This window comes from Amblyraja radiata, chromosome 10 (assembly GCF_010909765.2).
Source record: "Amblyraja radiata isolate CabotCenter1 chromosome 10, sAmbRad1.1.pri, whole genome shotgun sequence".
Taxonomy (NCBI): Eukaryota; Metazoa; Chordata; class Chondrichthyes; order Rajiformes; family Rajidae; genus Amblyraja; species Amblyraja radiata.
This window is the reverse complement of record NC_045965.1, coordinates 29,377,567-29,396,386: the sequence shown is the minus strand read 5'-3', so window position 1 is coordinate 29,396,386 and position 18,820 is coordinate 29,377,567. Positions and strand designations below refer to the sequence as shown.

Below are 18,820 nucleotides of genomic sequence, written 5' to 3'. Positions count from 1 at the left end.
GTATCTCTAAACTAAATGAAGAAGACTATGTAATGGATGCTGCCTGACCTACTGAGTTACTCCAGCTTTTTTGTGTCCGTTTGTGTATTAACCAGCAACTACTGTTGATTCTTTCTACTACGTATATAATGATAATTCCTCGTATGTTGCAAAACATACTTGACTAATAAAGTGTGATTATGATTATGATGAACACTTTACTCGGCTACAGTGGACAATCGGCAATAATGGACACAATCCCCCCAGATGGTTCGTTTTAATGAGGGTTTACTGTGTACATTTAGCTCACCTCAGCATTCAGAATAGGATGGGTGGTTAATGGTTGGCTTGGTTTCGATGGGATCAAGGGCCTGTACGCATGTCATATTTGTCTATGTGTAGAAAAGAGCTGCAGATGCTGGTTTAAATCGAAGTTAGTCACAAAATGCTGGAGTAACTCAGAGGGACAGACAGCATCTCTGGAGAGAAGGAATGGTTGACATTTCGGGTCGAGACCCTTCTTCAGTGAAGTAAAGAAGGGTCTCGACCTAAAACATCACTCATTCCTTCTCTTCAGAGATGCTGCCTGTCCCGCTGAGTTACTCCAGCATTTTGTGTCCATATTTGTCTATGATCCACGACCCGCTGTTCATTATTTTCAATTCTCCCACCGCATTGTGGGCCTCGATCTTGCCCTTGGATTTCTTATTTAGAAAAGCAAACACTAACACTGGTGCAAAGAATGTAGAAGGAGATTGAGTTAAAGAATAAATCATAAGAAACATAAGCAAACAGCAGGGTTCACAATTAATCCTGGATGTAGAATGGCAAGCCACAAACAAACAAAGAAAACAATGTAATTCATTCTGCCTTGTGGCTTGTAATAAATTATTACTCAAAAAGAGACATTAATTACTACGCTGTGCTGTTAACCAACAGAGTTTGAAGATGAAACAGGTTGGCCCAAATCTTGCTGGGACAATATCGTAAGTAGTGCCGTACACACTGTTATTAATGCACGAGACTGCCTCAGGCAAAGTAGAGATATCGCATGAGTTGTGAAACTCCAGAAATGTTGGTCAATTTACACCACTTCAAATTGACTTTGTCATGCACCAGGTGTGCAGCATGGAGGTGGGTCATTGATCTGACCCGTCTATGCCAGCATCCAAGTAACCATCTTCGCACCTTGATCTTTCTAAACCAATGTGCATCACTTTCTGAAGAAGGTCCGAAAAAGGTTCCCGACCTGAAACGTCACCTATCCATGTTCTCCAGAGATGCTGCCTGTTCCTCTGAGTTACTGTGGGAGAAAATATCGTGCTCTACACATACCCTGTATCTGGCTTTACTCTGATGGGCACAGGCACAAAATCAAAATCAAATAACACGCAGATCAGTGGGGAGTCTATCGGACAAATCGGTTTACTGAAGACCGCACTGCAAAACACCCAGTTACTCCAGCACTCTGTGCCCTTATTTTGTAAACCAGCATCTGCAGTTCCTTGGCCTCAGGATGGCCTCAAAGCCCTCCGGTTCTTCCTCGACCAGAGGAGCAACCTATAGCCAGCCACTGACACCCTCCTCCGCCTAGCGGAGTTGGTCTTCACCCTCAACAACTTTACGTTTGGCTCCTCCCATTTCCTCCAAACACAAGGCATAGCTATGGGCACACGCATGGGCCCCAGCTACGCCTGCCTCTTTGTCGGGTACGTTGAACAATCCTTGTTCAATACGTACCAGGGCCCCATCCCCGACCTCTACCTCCGTTACATTGACGACTGCTTTGGGGCCACCTCCTGCAACCACACACAACTGACTGACTTCATCCACTTCACCACCAACTTCCATCCGGCACTCCAATACACCTGGACCATCTCCGACACTTCCCTACCATTCCTTGACCTCACCATCTCCATCGCAGGGGACAGACTTCTGACCGACATACACTACAAACCAACTGACTCACATGGCTATCTGGACTACACGTCTTCCCACCCTTCCCCCTGTAAAGACTCCATCCCCTACTCCCAATTCCTCCGCCATGCCGCATCTGCTCCCAGGATGAGACGTTCCACACCAGGGCATCGGAAATGTCCTCGTTCTTCAGGGAACGGGGATTCCCCTCCGCCACCATAGATGAGGCTCGCACCAGGGTCTCATCCATACCCCGCAACACTGCTCTCTCTCCCCATCCCCGCACTCGCAACAAGGGCAGAGTCCCCCTTGTCCTCACCTTTCACCCCACCAGCCGGCAAATACAACAAATAATCCTCCGCCATTTCCGCCACCTCCAACGTGACCCCACCACTCGCCACATCTTCCCATCTCCCCCTATGTCTGCCTTCCGCAAAGACCGCTCCCTCCGCAACTCCCTTGTCAATTCTTCCCTTCCCTCCCGTACCACCCCCTCCCCGGGCACTTTCCGTTGCAACCGCAAGAAATGCAACACCTGTCCCTTCACCTCCCCCCTCGACTCCATTCAAGGACCCAAGCAGTCGTTCCAGGTGCGACAAAGGTTCACCTGTATCTCCTCCAACCTCATCTACTGCATCCGCTGCTCTAGATGTCAGCTAATTTACATCGGGGAGACTAAGCGGAGGTTGGGCGATCGTTTCGCCGAACACCTCCGCTCAGTCCGCAATAACCTACCTGAACTCCCGGTGGCTCAGCACTTCAACTCCCCCTCCCATTCCCAATCCGACCTCTCTGTCCTGGGTCTCCTCCATTGCCAGAGTGAGCAACACCGGAAATTGGAGGAACAGCACCTCATATTCCGCCTGGGTTGCTAGCGCACGGATTGCATGAACGTTGAATTCTCCCAGTTTTGCTAGCCCTTGCTGTCTCCTCCCCTTCCTTAACCCTCGAGCTGTCTCCTCCCATCCCCCCGCCCTCGGGCTCCTCCTCCTCCCTTTTTCCTTCCTTCTCCCCCCCACCCCCCATCAGTCTGAAGAAGGGTTTCGGCCCGAAACGTCGCCTATTTCCTTCGCTCCATAGATGCTGCTGCACCCGCTGAGTTTCTCCAGCATTTTTGTGTACCTTCTGCAGTTCCTTGTTTCTCTATCTTTCTGCATTACAGGTACATGGATAGGAAAGGTTTATAAGGGTATGGGCCAAATGCAGGCAGGTGGGACTAGTGTAGATGGGACATCTTGATTGGTGTAGGTTAGATGGGCAAAGATGCCTGTTTCCATGCTGCATGAATCTATGATTTTATAACTTTCAACTCATTTCACCCACATATACTCATCCAGTTACCCCAGAACTATTATTTGTCTCAAGTTATTCCTGTAGATGCATCTTTTACATTCTTACTGACTTTTGGGTAATGCAGTTTTTTCTTGAAAGCAGATACAATAGCAGTGTTTAAGAGGCTTTTAGATATGTACATGGACATGCATGGACTGGAGGGATATAGATCATGTGCAGGCAGAGGAGATTAGTTTAATTTGACTCCAAGTTCAGCATTGTGGGTTGAAGGGCCTATTCATGTGCTGTACTGTTCTATATTCGATGTTCTCAATTCCCCCAATTTAATAGTGAGTTTATTTTTTATGTTCTCCTGCTTTCAGTCATGGATTAAAAATGTTTCAATGTTTTAAAGGAATCACTACCGATTAGCCTAATTTCTGGAGTAAACTGACCCCATGCAGTTCCACTGCGAATTAGCTCTGGGCTCACTCCCTTGCATTTCTTTTTGACTTTCCCTCATGTTCCCCTATCATTTATATATTATGCTAGTTAAACCTGTATTCTGATTTTCCAGTGAAATCTAACTTTGAGGAGATTGATAGATGTTTGATTAATACGAGTGTCGGGGGTTATGGGGACAATGGGGTTGAAAGGGAAAGATAGATCAGACATAATTGAATGGCGGAGTAGACATGATGGGCCGAACGGCCTAATAGTTTAGTTTAGCTTAGTTTAGTTTAGAAATACAGCGAGGAAACTGGCCCTTCGGCCCACCGAGTCCGCTCCGACCAGCGATCCCCGCACATTAACACTATCCTACACACACTAGGGACAATTTACACATACACCAAGCCAATTAACCTACATACTTGTATGTCTTTGGAGTGTTGGAGGGAACCGAAGATCTCAGAGAAGACCCAGGTCTCTGGCGCTGCAGGTGCTGTCAGGCAGCAGCTCTACCGCAGATCCTAAAACTGATGAACTTATGAACTTAAGTTTGCCGATTTGTGCCACTGGTGCCTTTTGTTCTTCACTCCATTCCTGCGTATGGACTAAAGAAAAAAGACAGGTGGTGTCTTTTTTCTTCAGACCAAAGTACATTATCTAACGTTCTTCTATACTGAAATTCATTGGCTCATTACACAACCATTCAGCAAGATTTTTACCATCTTTCTACCTTCAGCACAGACATTGTGAGCTGAAGATCCTTTCCTGTGCTGTACTGTTTGAAGTTAATAAGATTGTTCAAATATGGTCTTCACTGTTGAAATCCTTCTCTCATATGTTTTGTAATGAAAGGAATCACAATAACAATAAAATAAAAGCCAGAGGTCACCACATCACTGTGAAGGCAGAGCTCTTTTCACTTAGAAGGTGCTGAATTTTGTACTGAAAGACCGACATCAGGCAACATCTCAAATTTCCTTAATATCTAAAAAATTATCAACTCCCGAGTTGTACATTCTCACAAAATGAGCCTCCACATCTATGGGACGTTCAGCAGATTGATTCCTCAAATTTAGGTTCATCCTATAAACAGACAGTTTAGAAGTGTGACTGGTGATCTCATTAAAATGTGTAAATTCTTACAGGGCTCGAAAGAGTGTACACATGGCTGCTGTTTTCTGGGTAAGGATGTATTGAAGAATGTAAAAGCAAGGAACTGCAGATACTGGTCCATCAAGGAAAGACACAAAATGCCGGAGTAATTTAGAATCTTCATCACTGGAGAACATGGACAGGTGAAATTATGGGCCACCTTCTAGTATTGAAGTAGTAAATCACAATCACAAAATAAGAATAAAATTTCTTCACTCAATAATGTATCGCAACCTCTATTAATACAACTTAATTATATATTAGGAAGTGTTTGATATGGCAAAGATAGTCAAAAGAAAGCTGGAGTAACTCAACGGGTCAGGCAGCATCTCTGGAGAAAACAGTTAGGTGATGTTTTGGTAAGGGACCCTTCTTCAGACAGATTGATGTGGGGGGGGGGGGGGGGAGATTGGAAGCAAGAAAAGATCAAAAGACCAGGACAAATCAGGGCCAGCAACAGATGACCTCATAAAGGGAAGTTCCCTGAGAGGCCGATTGTTGGCTAGGGACAGCATGATCCCAGGATAGACAGAAAATAGTAAGATTAAACGAGAACTTACCAGTTTTAAGTTTGATCGTTATTTTATGAGGAGTAACGTTGAGGGATTACGTGAAGAACCCCGCCAGGACGCATGCGTGTCATTCTTCAAAGCAGCGGTGTGAAATCACAGATAACTGTAATGACTAAACATAGTAAGATTAGAGAAGAAATACCAGTTGAGTATATGATCAAGGGTGGGAGCGGAGGGCATGTAATCCCTCAACGTTACTCCTCATAAAATAACGATCAAACTTCAAACTGGTAAGCTCTCGTTTAATCTTACTATTTTACTTCGGAGTCACGTGAGTGACTACGTGAAGATTTTAAAGCTCTGTGATTTCATGCCGTGGAAACGAGTCCATGCATCACATCTGCCTTGATTATGGGGAGAATAGTGTTAACATCATTAGACATCAATACGATATTGAAAACCCAACGATAAATATATTAACACCAAATTATAGCCCCTATTTGTGGGGTAAATTATATTACAGAACTTAAAATTGTTTCTGCAAATGTTCCAGGTTCAATGACTGGTTTGTTATAAAATCGTTGGAAAGTTTTCTCCGTTGACCATCCTGCTGTCTTGAGGATTTGGTCCATAGGAACATCCAACTTCTTAGCTGCCGATGTAGCTGCAGCCCTGGTGGAGTGAGATTTAAAAATGCTAGTGTCTACTCCAGCCTTTATTAGGACCTGTTTTAGCCATCTAGAGATGGTCTGGACTGTCACTGTTTTGAGTGGCTGTTTGTAGCTGATAAAAGTGACATTTCTTTCCCTCTGATGATCTTAGTATACTCCATATATAATAGTAAGTGTGTTACAATACAGAGACGATCATCTGTCGGGTAGGCCCTGAATTCTGTTTTTAGGCCTGCTGACCCCTGTCTGTTTTGTTTGACTAATTCATTGATGTGAAAAGTTAAATTTCCAGATGAAATAGTCATGTTGTCCAGCCTTAGTTTCTGTAGTGACTGGACCCTTTGTGCCGTGACCAAGGCCATCAGCATGACTGTTTTCATAGTCAGTTTCTGTAGGGACAGAGCTGTAGCTGGAGACCAGTTTCTTAACATGGTCAGTACAATGCTCACATCCCATATTTGGGAGTACCTGGTTCTTGGGGGATTAACATTAAAAATGTCCCTCATGAGTTTGGTTACCAGGGTGTGTCCCAACTGAATGCCGCTCTGTTCCTTGCCACAGGTATGTTGACAGAGCACTTCTGGCGCAGTTGATGGCACTATGACTGAGCCTCTCATCGTAATGGAGGCTTGCCAGGAATTCCAGAACAGACGGGATGTTCATAGATCTGTGGGTGATGTTTATTGTTGTGACAGTACTTCCCATTTCTTGATGACACCAAGTACTGTTTTTTGGTGGACTGTCTGTGGGCCGCTGAAATAATATCCACTGTTCGGTCCGTCAGTCCCAGGTGTAGTAGAGGTGCTTTCAAACTCTACAAATTAATAGGTTTATATAATTATGACATGGGTAACTTCCCCTTGTTGCGGGATGAACCAGTAAATTAGGTCTATGATGGATGGTGATGCATGGTTCTAATACCATGTCGAGTATCACCGGGACCCATGGTTGAGTAGGCCAATCGGGTACTATCAAAATACCAGACGCGGAGTCTTGCTGTATATTCCTAAATACCCGACTGATGAGGCAGAAAGGAGGGAATGCATAAATAAACAATCCCCCAATGCAGCGAAATGCATCTGTTGCCACTGCTCCAGGGTCTGGTTCCCATGAACATAATTCGATAGCTGGTGTGAGCCTGGATGCGAATAGGTCGATATCTGGTGTTCCATACCGTGCTGTAATTTCAGCAAATACATTTTTATCCAACATCCATTCAGTGTTTTCATTGAATTTGCGTGACCTGTTGTCTGCCACTAAATTTAGTTTACCTGGTAAGTAGGGAGCTGATATCCAAATATCTCTCTCTGGATACACTATTGCCAAATTGTGTTGGCCAGATTGTCACATAATGTCGATTTGTTTCCCCCCAATGGTTGATATATGCTACCACGGTGGTGTTGTCAATTTGTAGTCTAACATGCTGGTGATATAACCCAGAACAATATGACTTAAGGCCATGGAATGCACTTAACATTCCCAGGTAGTTTATGCCCAGTGTTTGTAATAATGATGCCTCCTGTGCATTTCATCTCCCCCACAGCTGGAGATGGAATTGGTAGCACCCCATCCAAGTGCACTGGCATCAGTTTGTAGTTCCATAGACGGGTAGCTGATAATGTTTGGATTGGAACAATGCCTGATGTTATATTTCCACCATTTTAGTTCCATTATGGCCTCTGTTGGTAGCTTCATTGGTCTGTCAAAATGACCACCATAATTTTTGAGTGCTCGTATTTTAGCCCTCTGTAATTTTTGACAATGTAAAGGTCCGATTTGTGTGGCTGGAAACGCAGCCACTATAATGCCAATTATTCTTGCTACCAGTCTGATGGATGGTTTTGTGATGTCAATGATTTTGCTGCAAGCCTCCATTAAGGCTGTAACCTTTTCTTTCGGCAAAGTCACTGACATGTGAACTGAGTTAAGGGTGAACCCCAGTTGATCCATTGTGTTAAATAACATCTGTGGTCACCTCTAATGGGTACTGTATAGTAAGCATCTTTTAAAACGATGCTTGCCATGTAGTAACCTAGGAAATCAATTGCTTAGCAGTAACAAAGGTTTCCATCAAGTAATGAATATATAGTACGAAAGTATTCAAATTAGTCAAATCTATGATGATGCGGCAACCACCATCTTGTTTATGATAAAGATTTTGGACTCGAATTCCTGTGATTCGTGTTGGGTTTCCTCCATTACTCCTTTTTTATATGGCCACTGTAGTTCAGCATGCGCTTTTGATTTTTCTTTGCCTGTAAGCATGAACATTCGGTTCGGTACATGCTGAACTGGAGGATTATGTTTTTGTATAAATTCTATGGTATAACCCTATACTTCTGAAACTATAAGTGTCGGTAGTTAATTTATTCCATGCATCCAGATAGAATTGTAATCTCCCACCAACCTCGTAAGAAACCAGACCCACCTACCTCCATGGTTACTATTGGTAGGTTTGTTACTTTTTCGGCATCCTCCGTGGACGTTGAGGCGCCGGTGTCTGGATCTGTAGTTGGGTCGGTGTTGAGGGTTAGCGCATTCCCCAGGAAGGCCGGTCTGGGCCATGGCCTAAAAAGACCGATGTTGAGTGTTCCTGGCCTTTGAGCTTTCACCAGTTTGTCTTGGCCGACTGGTGGTGCGTAGGGGTGCTTTTTTCTGGCCGAAGTAGTTTTTAGACGTTGCTTTAATGAGCCCCAGGGTTTTACCCTCTTCGTCAAGTTCTTTTACCTGTTTTGATAAGTTGCCTCCAAATAGTAATATTGGTGGTTTGGAGGTTCCAGGTTTGCATAGGCCTGCAAATTAGGGTCTAAAGCCAGTTGGATGGCACTTCTTCCTAATGCTGTTTACTCGTATTGGTAGTTGCAAAATAAAGCCAGTGCATCCTGGTGATCTTGTGTCATGTCTTTTTTGTTTATTGTGCGGGCGAAAACCGTAATTCCCGCTGTTAGGACTTTCAGAACTTTCTGTAGTTTCAAGTCCCTGGCTCTGATTGAGGCTCCGACATGTTTTCAAATACACTGGTTGACACTGGGAACATTCAGTGTTTTGCAGTTCCCTGGTGGTAAGTGGCTTGCTGTGGTGTCCAATAATGCCTGTCCTTATAGCTGGTTGAATGACAAGTAGTCGATACTTGCAGCTATTTTAGGTTCCAGGTTTTGGCCAGTTTGGTCGGGTTGAATAAACTGGGACACCATATCCAATAGGTTTTCTTGCACCCCATGTGCACTAGGGGTATGTTCTGCACCCCTCTTCAGGGTCAGCCCAGAATTTACCCCCTGTACTCCCCTCTGATGAGGGAGAAACACTGTGCAGCCCTACAAGAGGTACTGCTGTAGGACTTACTAGCTGCCCACTGTGACTAGTCTCCATCTCCCAGAGCCTGTCACTTTGGAGTATTTGCTCCAACAGCCGCTCCAACTGGCTCCAATGCTCTCGGGCACTGGCCACTCGCGGCTGCTCCAGTTCCTGCAGCCGCTCCAACCGGCTCCAATGCTCACGGGCACTGGCCGTCGCGGCTGCTCTTGTTCCCCGCTCCCAGCCGCTCCAACCGGCTCCAATGCGCACGGGCACTGGCCGCTCGCGGCTGCTCCTGAAGCCGCTCCAACCGGCCCCAATGCTCACGGGCACTGGCCGCTCGCGGCTATTCAGAGTCGGACTCATCGGAGTCAATGACTCTGTTAGTTTTTTGCTTCGCTCTACCGCCCGGCCGTGGCCGGTGCGGGAGCGAAGTCGGGCACTGCTGTTCCCATTACGGGAGATTGGCGTGCCGTTGGCTGCTGCTGCTGGCTGCCCGCAACTCCGCGTTTCTCCCCCGCCAGCTTTTTCGCAGCCTTCGTGGATCTGGTCCATGTCTCCACCTGTAAGGTAAGTGGAAGGAACGCAGAGTCTCCTTACCTGCTGTTCCCGGCTTTCAAATTCTGCCGCTAAGGGGAACGTCGTTCCCCCTGCTGTGACTCGTTGCAATGCGTGTAGCGATATGACACGCATGCGTCCTGGCGGGGTTCTTCACGTAGTCACTCACGTGACTCCGAAGTAAAATGCTGGAGTAACTCAACTGGACAGGCAGCATCTTTGGAGAGAAGGAATGGGTGATGTTTCTGGTCAAGATCCTTCTTCAGACTGATCTTCAGACTGATGAAGAAGGGTCTCAACCCGCAATGTCACCCATTCCTTCTCTCCAGAGATGCTGCCTGTCCCGCTGAGTTACTCCAGCATTTTATGTCTATCTTCGATTTAAACCAGCATCTGCAGTTCCTTGCTACATGTATGATCCCAGGATGTATATATTAATGTGGAATTGTTAACTGACTGTTAGTGGAGGAATGTTTGATATTTCCTCTTTCTTCACATCCCCCCTTTCTTCGAACGTGCCTCACCCTAATCATCGTACTAGTTTCACTGTCATCCTATTGATTTTCATTGTCTGTATAACTCGTTATCACCTAGATCACAGCCAACAATGGACCATTGTGAGCACCACCTTTCCTTGATCATTGTTTTTTACATCTTTCATTCATTTGTTCTATGTGCCGTCTATATCTCTTGTTTCCCGTTCCCCTAATTCTTAGTCAGAAAAGGTTTTCGACCCAAAATGTCACCTATTCCTTTTCTCCAGTGATGCTGCTCGACCCATTGAGTTACTCCAGCTTTTTGTGTCTATCTGCGGTTAATCTTGTTTTCTGAAATCTGGCACTGCTGGACACTTTGCATCTCTCTACATGTCTTTCTTTATTTGTATTCCCTTAATTTTTTATGTTCAAGTCATTCTCATTTGACTGATTTCCTGTTTTACTCTCGATAATTCTTGCACGGCATATTCCGCAGGCCTTGATCCCATATCTGGACTTTCCACTGAGAAACGTGAATAGCATCTGGTGCAAAGACCACTGAAATCCAGGTTAAGAATAAATCAGCAAGTGTTTCAACTATGCAGCAGATGTTTAGAATTAATCTAAGATCCAGAATGTTATGCAAGAAAGACAACAAGTCTGCCTTGTGGCATGTAATAAATTATTACTCAAAAAGAGATTGTCATTACCACCCAGTGCTGTTATCTAGCAGAGCTTGGAGATCAAACTTATTGTCCCTAATCTTTCTGTGAAAATAACTGAACATTAATGCTTTAGTCCTTAATGCTTGAGGAGCTACAGGGAGATATTGGGCAGGCTAGGACTTTATTTCTTGGAGCGCAGGAGAATGAGGGGTGATCATTCAGAGGTGTATAAGATCGTTAGGGGAATCGATAGGGTAGACATAATCTTATACACAGTATATAACGCAGTACATGATCTTATACACAGTATATAACGCAGTACATGGTCTTATACACATTATAGTGGCCAGCAGAATCATTTCACCAGAGTAGGGGAATTAAGAACCAGAGGACACATAGGTTAAAGGTGTGAGGGGCAAGTTTTTCACACAGAGGATGGTGGGTATTTGGAACAAGTTGCCAGAGGAGGTAGTTAAGGCAGTTGAGGCAAGTGCTATAACAATATTTAAAATACATTTGGACAGGTACATTGATAGAAAAGGTTTAGAGGGATATGGGGCAAACGCAGGCAGGTGGGATTAGTGTAGATGGGGCATCTTGAACGGCATGGCCATGCTGTACAATTCTATGACTCTCTGCCCCATTGGAGAAACTTAGACTATCTTTAATTGGACTTTACTGAACTTTATCTTGCACTAAACGCCATTCCCTTTATCCTGCATCTGTTCACTGTGGACAGCTTGATAGTAATCATGGATAATCTTTCCATTGACTGGATAGCACGTAACAAAAAAGCTTTTCAGTGTACATTAGTACACATGACAATAGACTAACTAAACTAAACTGAATGGATCATTTGTCTAGGTCCCTGGGCTGCTTCCCTAGATGAATCACCACCATGTCACGATGACCAGGGAAGTGGGTGGCAATTTGCAAAAGATAATTGAATATAATTGTACTGCTGCATTAATATATGCTGAAGGCATCTTTCTGAGTACCTCTCTAACTCTTTCTTAAACATTGCAATGGTACTTGCCTTAACTACCTCCTCTGGCAGCTCATTCCATACACCCACCACCCTTTGTGTGAAAAATTACACCTCAGGATCTGTTTAAATCGTCACCCCCTCACCTTAAAACCATGTTTCCTGGTTCTCATGTCTCCTACTCTGAGCAAGGTACTGTGCATTTACCTGATCTATTCCTCTTATGATTTTGTCCACCTCTGTAAGACCAACATCCTCCTGCGCTCTAAGGAATAAAGGGCCTGTCCCACTTGGGCGTCATTTGCGCGTTATTTACGCGACATCATTTACGCGTCACGACGCATGTGCGCGCATCGTGATGCTCGCATGGTGCACATTACGTGCGCATGGTGCGTATTACGCGTGCATGGCGATGTAGGCAGTGATGCGCAGTCGCACGCGGCGCCCCAGGATTTTGGGATGTACAAAATCTTCGTGCGCCATCTGTTTGACGTGCAAATGACGCCTAGGTGGGACAGGCCCTTAAGAGTCCCAGCCTTCTCAACCTCCTCCTATAGCTCAGACCCAATGCTTGACAATATTTTTCCTATACCATGGTGCCCAAAACTGAACAAAATACTCTAAATGTGGCCATACCAAAGTCTTATATAACTGGTACATGACCTCCCAAATTCTCAATTGCCTGATTGTAATTAATTTGTCAAATATAGATATTATATGATAGAATGATAGCAAAAGAAAGTCTTAGGCAACAGCTGGGGGTATTTTGTCGAGCTGGTGCCAATAGGCATAGAAGAGCGATTTTTCATGCCACTGATGTATTAGCATTCAATATTCATAGCTGCAATTAAACAAATTATCTTCTTCTTCCTTGGCAAGTCTGGAATGGTACCGGTCGCTCCACCCCCTTCAACCCGTAGTCAAATCCTGTGCAAGATGAGGCATTTAACAGCAGGTAGAGATGACTATGAAATGTCATTATAGTTTGATATTGTGTTCTTGGCACAGAGAAAATATCATTAGCAGGAGGATAATGAGGAACTCAAATCACCACTGATGTCAGCTATTGTTGGAGAACAGGGTTTTATTTCTCTCTCTCTCTCTCTCCAGCTGACACTTTTTGTTTGCCTGCACTGATTCAGAGACTTGTGGCTCAAACTTCCATTTTTTTACTTCACATCAATAAAATTTACAGTTGATTCAGTGGGAAGCTGCAAATTGACACATAACACTTGGCTACAATCCAGCCCCAATGGAATAGCAAGAGTTTAGTTTATTGTCACGTGTACCGAAGTACAGTGAAAAGCTTTTGTTATGCGTGAACCAGTCAGCAGAAAGGCAATAAATAATTACAATTGAGCCATCCACAGTGTGCAGATACATGATAAAGGGAATAATGTGAATAACGTTTAGTGCAAGATAAAGCCAGTGAAGTCCAATCAATGATAGTCCGATGGTCTCCAGCGAGGTAGATCGTAGTTCAGGACAGCTCTCTAGTTGTGATAGGATGGTTCAGTTGCCTGGTGGGAGAGGGAGGAAGAGGGGAACTCATCAGGTCAGGCAGCATCTGTGGATGGAATTAATGGACAATGATTCGCGGTTGGGATCCTTCTTCAGACACAAGAAAGCTCACCTGCCTGAAGAATGATCCTGACTCAAAGTGTCATGTGTCAGTTCCCTCCACAGATGCTGCCAGACCCATTGAGTTCCTCCAGCACTTTGATTTTTATTCACAATTCCAACATCTGCAATTTCTTGTGTATACGCTGCAATCTGTCAGGGAATAGGCTTAACACGATTTCTTATTGTTTTTCTTTCAATGAGGCTGTTAGCAGGAGGGCATTTTTGCTCAATAGCACAACCTCTGGAAAGAAAGAGACCGAGCTAGGTTGACAAAAACTCATCATTGCTTTCTTGTGTCAGCATGGGCATAGGGTTATTATTGTCACGTGTACCGAGATACGGTGAAAAGCTTTGCGTCAAATTCAGTCAAATCACGCCGTACGGGAGTATAATTAAGCTCTCGGCATGAACAACAGATAAAATATAAGTGTTACAGTGTTATATTGTTACAGCTACAGAGAAAGTGCAGATAAAACAAAGTGCAAGGGTTGTAATGAGGTTGGCTGGAGCATCAGGCCACATCCTTATCTTACGAGGTCCATTCTGTAATCTGACAACAGAATGGAAGAAACTGATCATGAAACACAATGGTGCGTTTATTGTAAAGTGTTGCAAATGCACAGTGATATTCTTCTCTTACAAATCGTCCAGTAGAGTATTGCCTTACCGAAGCACATCCCTGATTATCAAATTGTACATAAATAGTCTACTGACCTGCGTGCAAGAGGCTCCATGTTTGGTGCCATTCTCTGTGTCCTGTCCATGCTCTAGGTATTATGAGTGGTGTCCGTTCAAGGTGAGCCCCAGGCTGCTGTCGGCCTCCAGCCATCGCCTTCCCTTCGACGTGAGGGTCGACCTGTGAACCGATGCCCCTCCCCTCCTTGCCCGTCCCACTTTGTGCCCTGGGCATCTCAGGAACCAGAGGACAGAGGGTCCTGGGGAGAAGGCAGGAGACTGGGGTTTGGAGGGAGAGGTAGATCAGTCATGATTGAATGGCGGAATAGACTTGATGGGCTGGATGGCTTAATTCTGCTTCTATCACATGATCTTATGACATAGGTTTAAGATGAGGGGGCGTTGCGGGGGGGGTGGAGGATTTAATAGGAACCTGAGAGGCAGTTTTTTTTACACAAAGGGTGTGGGGGGTGGGGGAGTGGGGGTATATGGAATGAGCTGCCAGAGGAGGTAGTTGAGGCAGGTACTATCACAATGTTTAAAATACCTTTAGGCTGGTGCATGGATAGGATATGTTTAGAAGGATGTGTGGCAAATGCAGGCAGGTGGGACCAGTGAAGATGGGACCCTCGGACTACCTTTGATCGTACTTTACAGGCTTTATCTTGCAGTAAACGTCATTCACAATGTGCCCTTTATCATGTATCTATACACTGCGGGTGGCCCGATTGTAATCATGTATTGTCTTTCCGCTGACTGGTTAGCATGCAACAAATGCTTTTCACAGTAACTCGGTACACATGACAATGAACTAAACCCAAACTCAAACATGTTGGCCGGCGTGGATAAGTTGGGTCGACGAGCCTGTTCACACACTGTATGAGTCTGCAACTCATACAAGGTACAGATCTGGCATGGTTGTCATTTACTCCTGCCTTGGGGGTTTTATCAGCCGACAAATGATCGGCATGCACTTTAATAACACACCTGGGGCTCCTAGACTCCTTCCCTTTCACTTCATCCATGGGTGCTGATCACTAATGGTTTATCGACCAGGTTCTGAAGGCTGTTCGATTTCTTCCACTGGCTGCAGCATCAGCTCAATCAATAAATGGATTATTCCATAGATGAGGTAGCAACTAATTTATTAATGCCGACAAATATAATTAGCATTTTGGCCATCAAATGAGACAGGGTTCATGCATCATTTTTTATTAGATCAGTGTAATTCATTACAACAGCCTTTGCGTATGCCAGCTCACCCCACATCGTCTGGCAATCCTCATTCCTCTCATTCTCTCTCACTGTCTCCATTCTCCACGGACACCATGTTCCCCCTCCCTACACTTTCTAGGTTTTGGTCGCACCCTCTCACATTTTCCATCATTTCACTGAAGTTCCAATCCCACTCCGATGTAATCTCCCTGGGCTCTGAGCAAAAGTTCCAATCCCACTCCGGTGGAATCTCCCTGGGCTCTGAGCAAAAGTTCCAATCCCACTCCGGTGGAATCTCCCTGGGCTCTGAGCAAAAGTGCTTCATCAATTTTTCCTGAGGTTTCCATTGCCATTGATCCCAAATGCTCACAGGCTTCCCATTTAACAGCAGTACCAGCCTCACTCTCTCACGATCTCCCTTGTCTCCCAATAATATTGATCTTATCCCTCACAAATCCCCCTGTCAATAATACCACATTCTCCCTCATACGCATCCCTGGCTTCTGCCAGTCTTTGAATCCTCTTGTATTTCATAAGTTCATAAGACATAGGACCAGAATTAGACCACTCAGCCCATCGAGTCTACCCCACCCATTCAATCATCTATCTTTCCCTCTCAACCCCATTCTCCTGCCTTCTCCCCATAACCCATGACGCACCCACTAATCAAGAATTTGTCAAGCTCCGCATTAAGAACATCTAATGCCTTGACCCTCCACAGCCATCTGTGGTAATGAATTCCACAGATTCATAAGCCTCTGACTAAAGAAATTGCTTCTTATCTCCTTGCTAAAGGTACGCCCTGTTATCCTCTGGCCCTAGACTCACCCACTACTGGAAACAAACTCTACACATCCGCTCTCTCTCTAGGCCTCTTTTTACACCTCCATCTATGGATTATCAATAAAACATTTGCTGCGATTTCTGATCCCCTTCCTAATTAGATCCACTTACACCCCACATATTTTACCCACCAGATGCCTCCTCTCCCATCTGTTTGTAGTTCAATCTGTACTTCTCTATCCGAATATTTCCCACTATCACCTTCCTTACTTATCCAAATCCAGCACCTGTTGCCTTTGTTTCTTCTTATTGTCGTTCTAGCTGTCTCCAACATCCTCCCCTCTGCCACATGGCTTGATCTCCACCCATCCTCCACCTCCCGGTATCTCCCAGCTCCATCCCACCCTCACCCTTACCAGGCTCCTTTAGCCCATCAACCTTCACCCCTCTGAACTATCATCTACTGGTTCCCGTCCCACCACACCTCCTCTCCTCTTTATACCCGTCATCTGCCCTCCTGATTCTCAGTTTTGATGCAGGGTCTTGACCTAAATGTCAACAGTCATTTTCCCTCCAACAGATGCAGCTCGACCCCTTAGGTTTCTTCAACAGATTGTATGTTGCTCCTGATTCCAATGTGTACAGTCTCTTGTGTCTCTATACTACTACATCCAACAGGTCTGGATTTGGATAAGTGGTGCGTGCGTGAGCAGTGGTGCAAGGAACCGATGGCATCGTGCTAGGCCAGGCCGACCCCATCTTCACCGATCCAGAGCTGGCAGGCCACCAGGCCTTAAAGTGTGAAAGTAAGACAATTACCAAGCCAATTAGCCTACAAGACCTGTATGTCTTTGGAGTGTCTGCGGAAACTGGAGCACCCGGGGAAAGCTGACCTAGGCCACAGGGAGAAGGTACAAACTCTGTACAGACAGCACCCGTTGTCAGGATTGAATCTGGGTCTCTGGCGCTGTAAGGCAGCAACTCTACCGCTGCACCACTATTGACAGGGACATCCAATTACCAATGACTGCCAAGAACTGCCGATTACAAAAGGCAGCATTTTCATTCCAAATCTCAAATCGTCCGTGCATCTAATTTGCTGTAACGAGGCACTGCCTGGTTCTATGGTACACTCCGAACCAGCTTGATTTAGGTGCAGGTCAAACCTGGCAAGATGAAGATGTCTGGGGTGGAACAGGGGCACAGAGAATGTCTGCTATATTTCTTCCTTTACAAATTAGTACAGGAGTAAAGAGGGGTAAGTGGGCCGTGGGGAGTCAATACTCCACTTCCTAATGCCAGCTGTTACAATCTCTGTGCCTTGTGAACAGAGCACTGCGCAACAATATGGAATCTCACAAAGAATGCAATGTAACTTGAAGCTTTAATTAGTCAGCTAGGAAGAATGAGGGAATCATTATAGTTTCTCACAGCCTTGGTGGGAAGAAGTGATCTGCTTGTCATATTGTACCTCTGGCTAGTTGACGGAAGGACGGGGCTTGACAATGCTCCGTAATCAAGAGCCATCGTTAATGCTGGAAAAGGGCTAATCAGATAGTTACCAGGAAGCCGGGGGAGAGATTGGGGGAAAGAATAATAGTCCGATGGAAGACCGGTCAAGAAGGGAGAAGATGGCCAACCAAAAGCTGGTGGTCAAGATTAAGGCAATCCGTTAGCATTAAATGTCGACACTGTAAACAAATTCTCACTTAGCCTGCAGAAACAAAGAACTGCTAATGCCCATCAGACAGGTCAGGCAGCATGTCTGTGGAAGGTGAACAGGTGGCGTTTCGGGTTGAGACCCTTTTTCAGACTGACAGGAGATTGTGCGGCATGGTGGCACAGCAGTAGAGTTGCTGCCTCACAGCGCCAGAGACACGGGTTCGATCCTGACCTCGGGTGCTATCTGTACGGAGTTTGTACGTTCTCTCTGTGACTTCACGGGTTTTCTCCAGGTGCTCCGGTTTCCTCCCACATTCCAAAGACGTGCAGGTTTATAGGTTAAATATGTAGGAAGGACTGCACATACTGGTTTATACTGAAGATAAACACAAAATGCTGGAGTAACTCAATGGGGTCAGGCAGCATCCTTAGAGAAAAATAATTGATGACGTTTCGGGCCTGAAGATGGGTTCAGACCCAAAACGTCACATTCTTTTTTGTCAGAGATGCTGCCTGACCCGTTGAGTTACTCCAGTATTTCGTATCTATATTCAATTTATAGGTTTATTAACTTCTGTAAAATTGTCCCGTGTGCATAGGATTCAAGTAGGGTGAATCGCTGGTCGGTGCAGACTCGGTGGGCCATAGGGCCTGTTCCCACATTGTATCACTAAAACTAAGACTAAAGGGTCAGAACCCTTCTTCAGCCCTAATGTACTTGGCCTTCCAGTATCTTTGGTCCTGTCCACTTTCTCTGAATCTCAGCTGTACCAGTACTGGTTGCCTGGTGCTATTTTCTCTGTTACACGATCAATGTTCATTTAATAAACTTATTGCCCACAAACAGTATCACAGCTGTGTCATACCTGGGCACAATGAGCATGCAACCAAGGTTGGCAGTGGATAGGTGATGTTTCATGTCGGAACCCTT

General features: G+C 45.2%; 1 long non-coding RNA gene across 1 annotated transcript in view; it reads right to left on the bottom strand.

The window, feature by feature from the left end:
- Positions 1-1,477: 1,477 nt before the first annotated feature.
- The window catches only part of LOC116978138, a 32,761-nt gene continuing 15,418 nt past the window's right edge, over positions 1,478-18,820 (bottom strand). Inside the window, exons 2-4 of the long non-coding RNA XR_004413382.1 lie at positions 16,164-16,254; positions 2,337-2,342; positions 1,478-1,489 (exon numbers count right to left, since the gene is read on the bottom strand). This is a non-coding gene — a long non-coding RNA (uncharacterized LOC116978138). The remainder of the gene's footprint in view (positions 1,490-2,336; positions 2,343-16,163; positions 16,255-18,820) is intronic.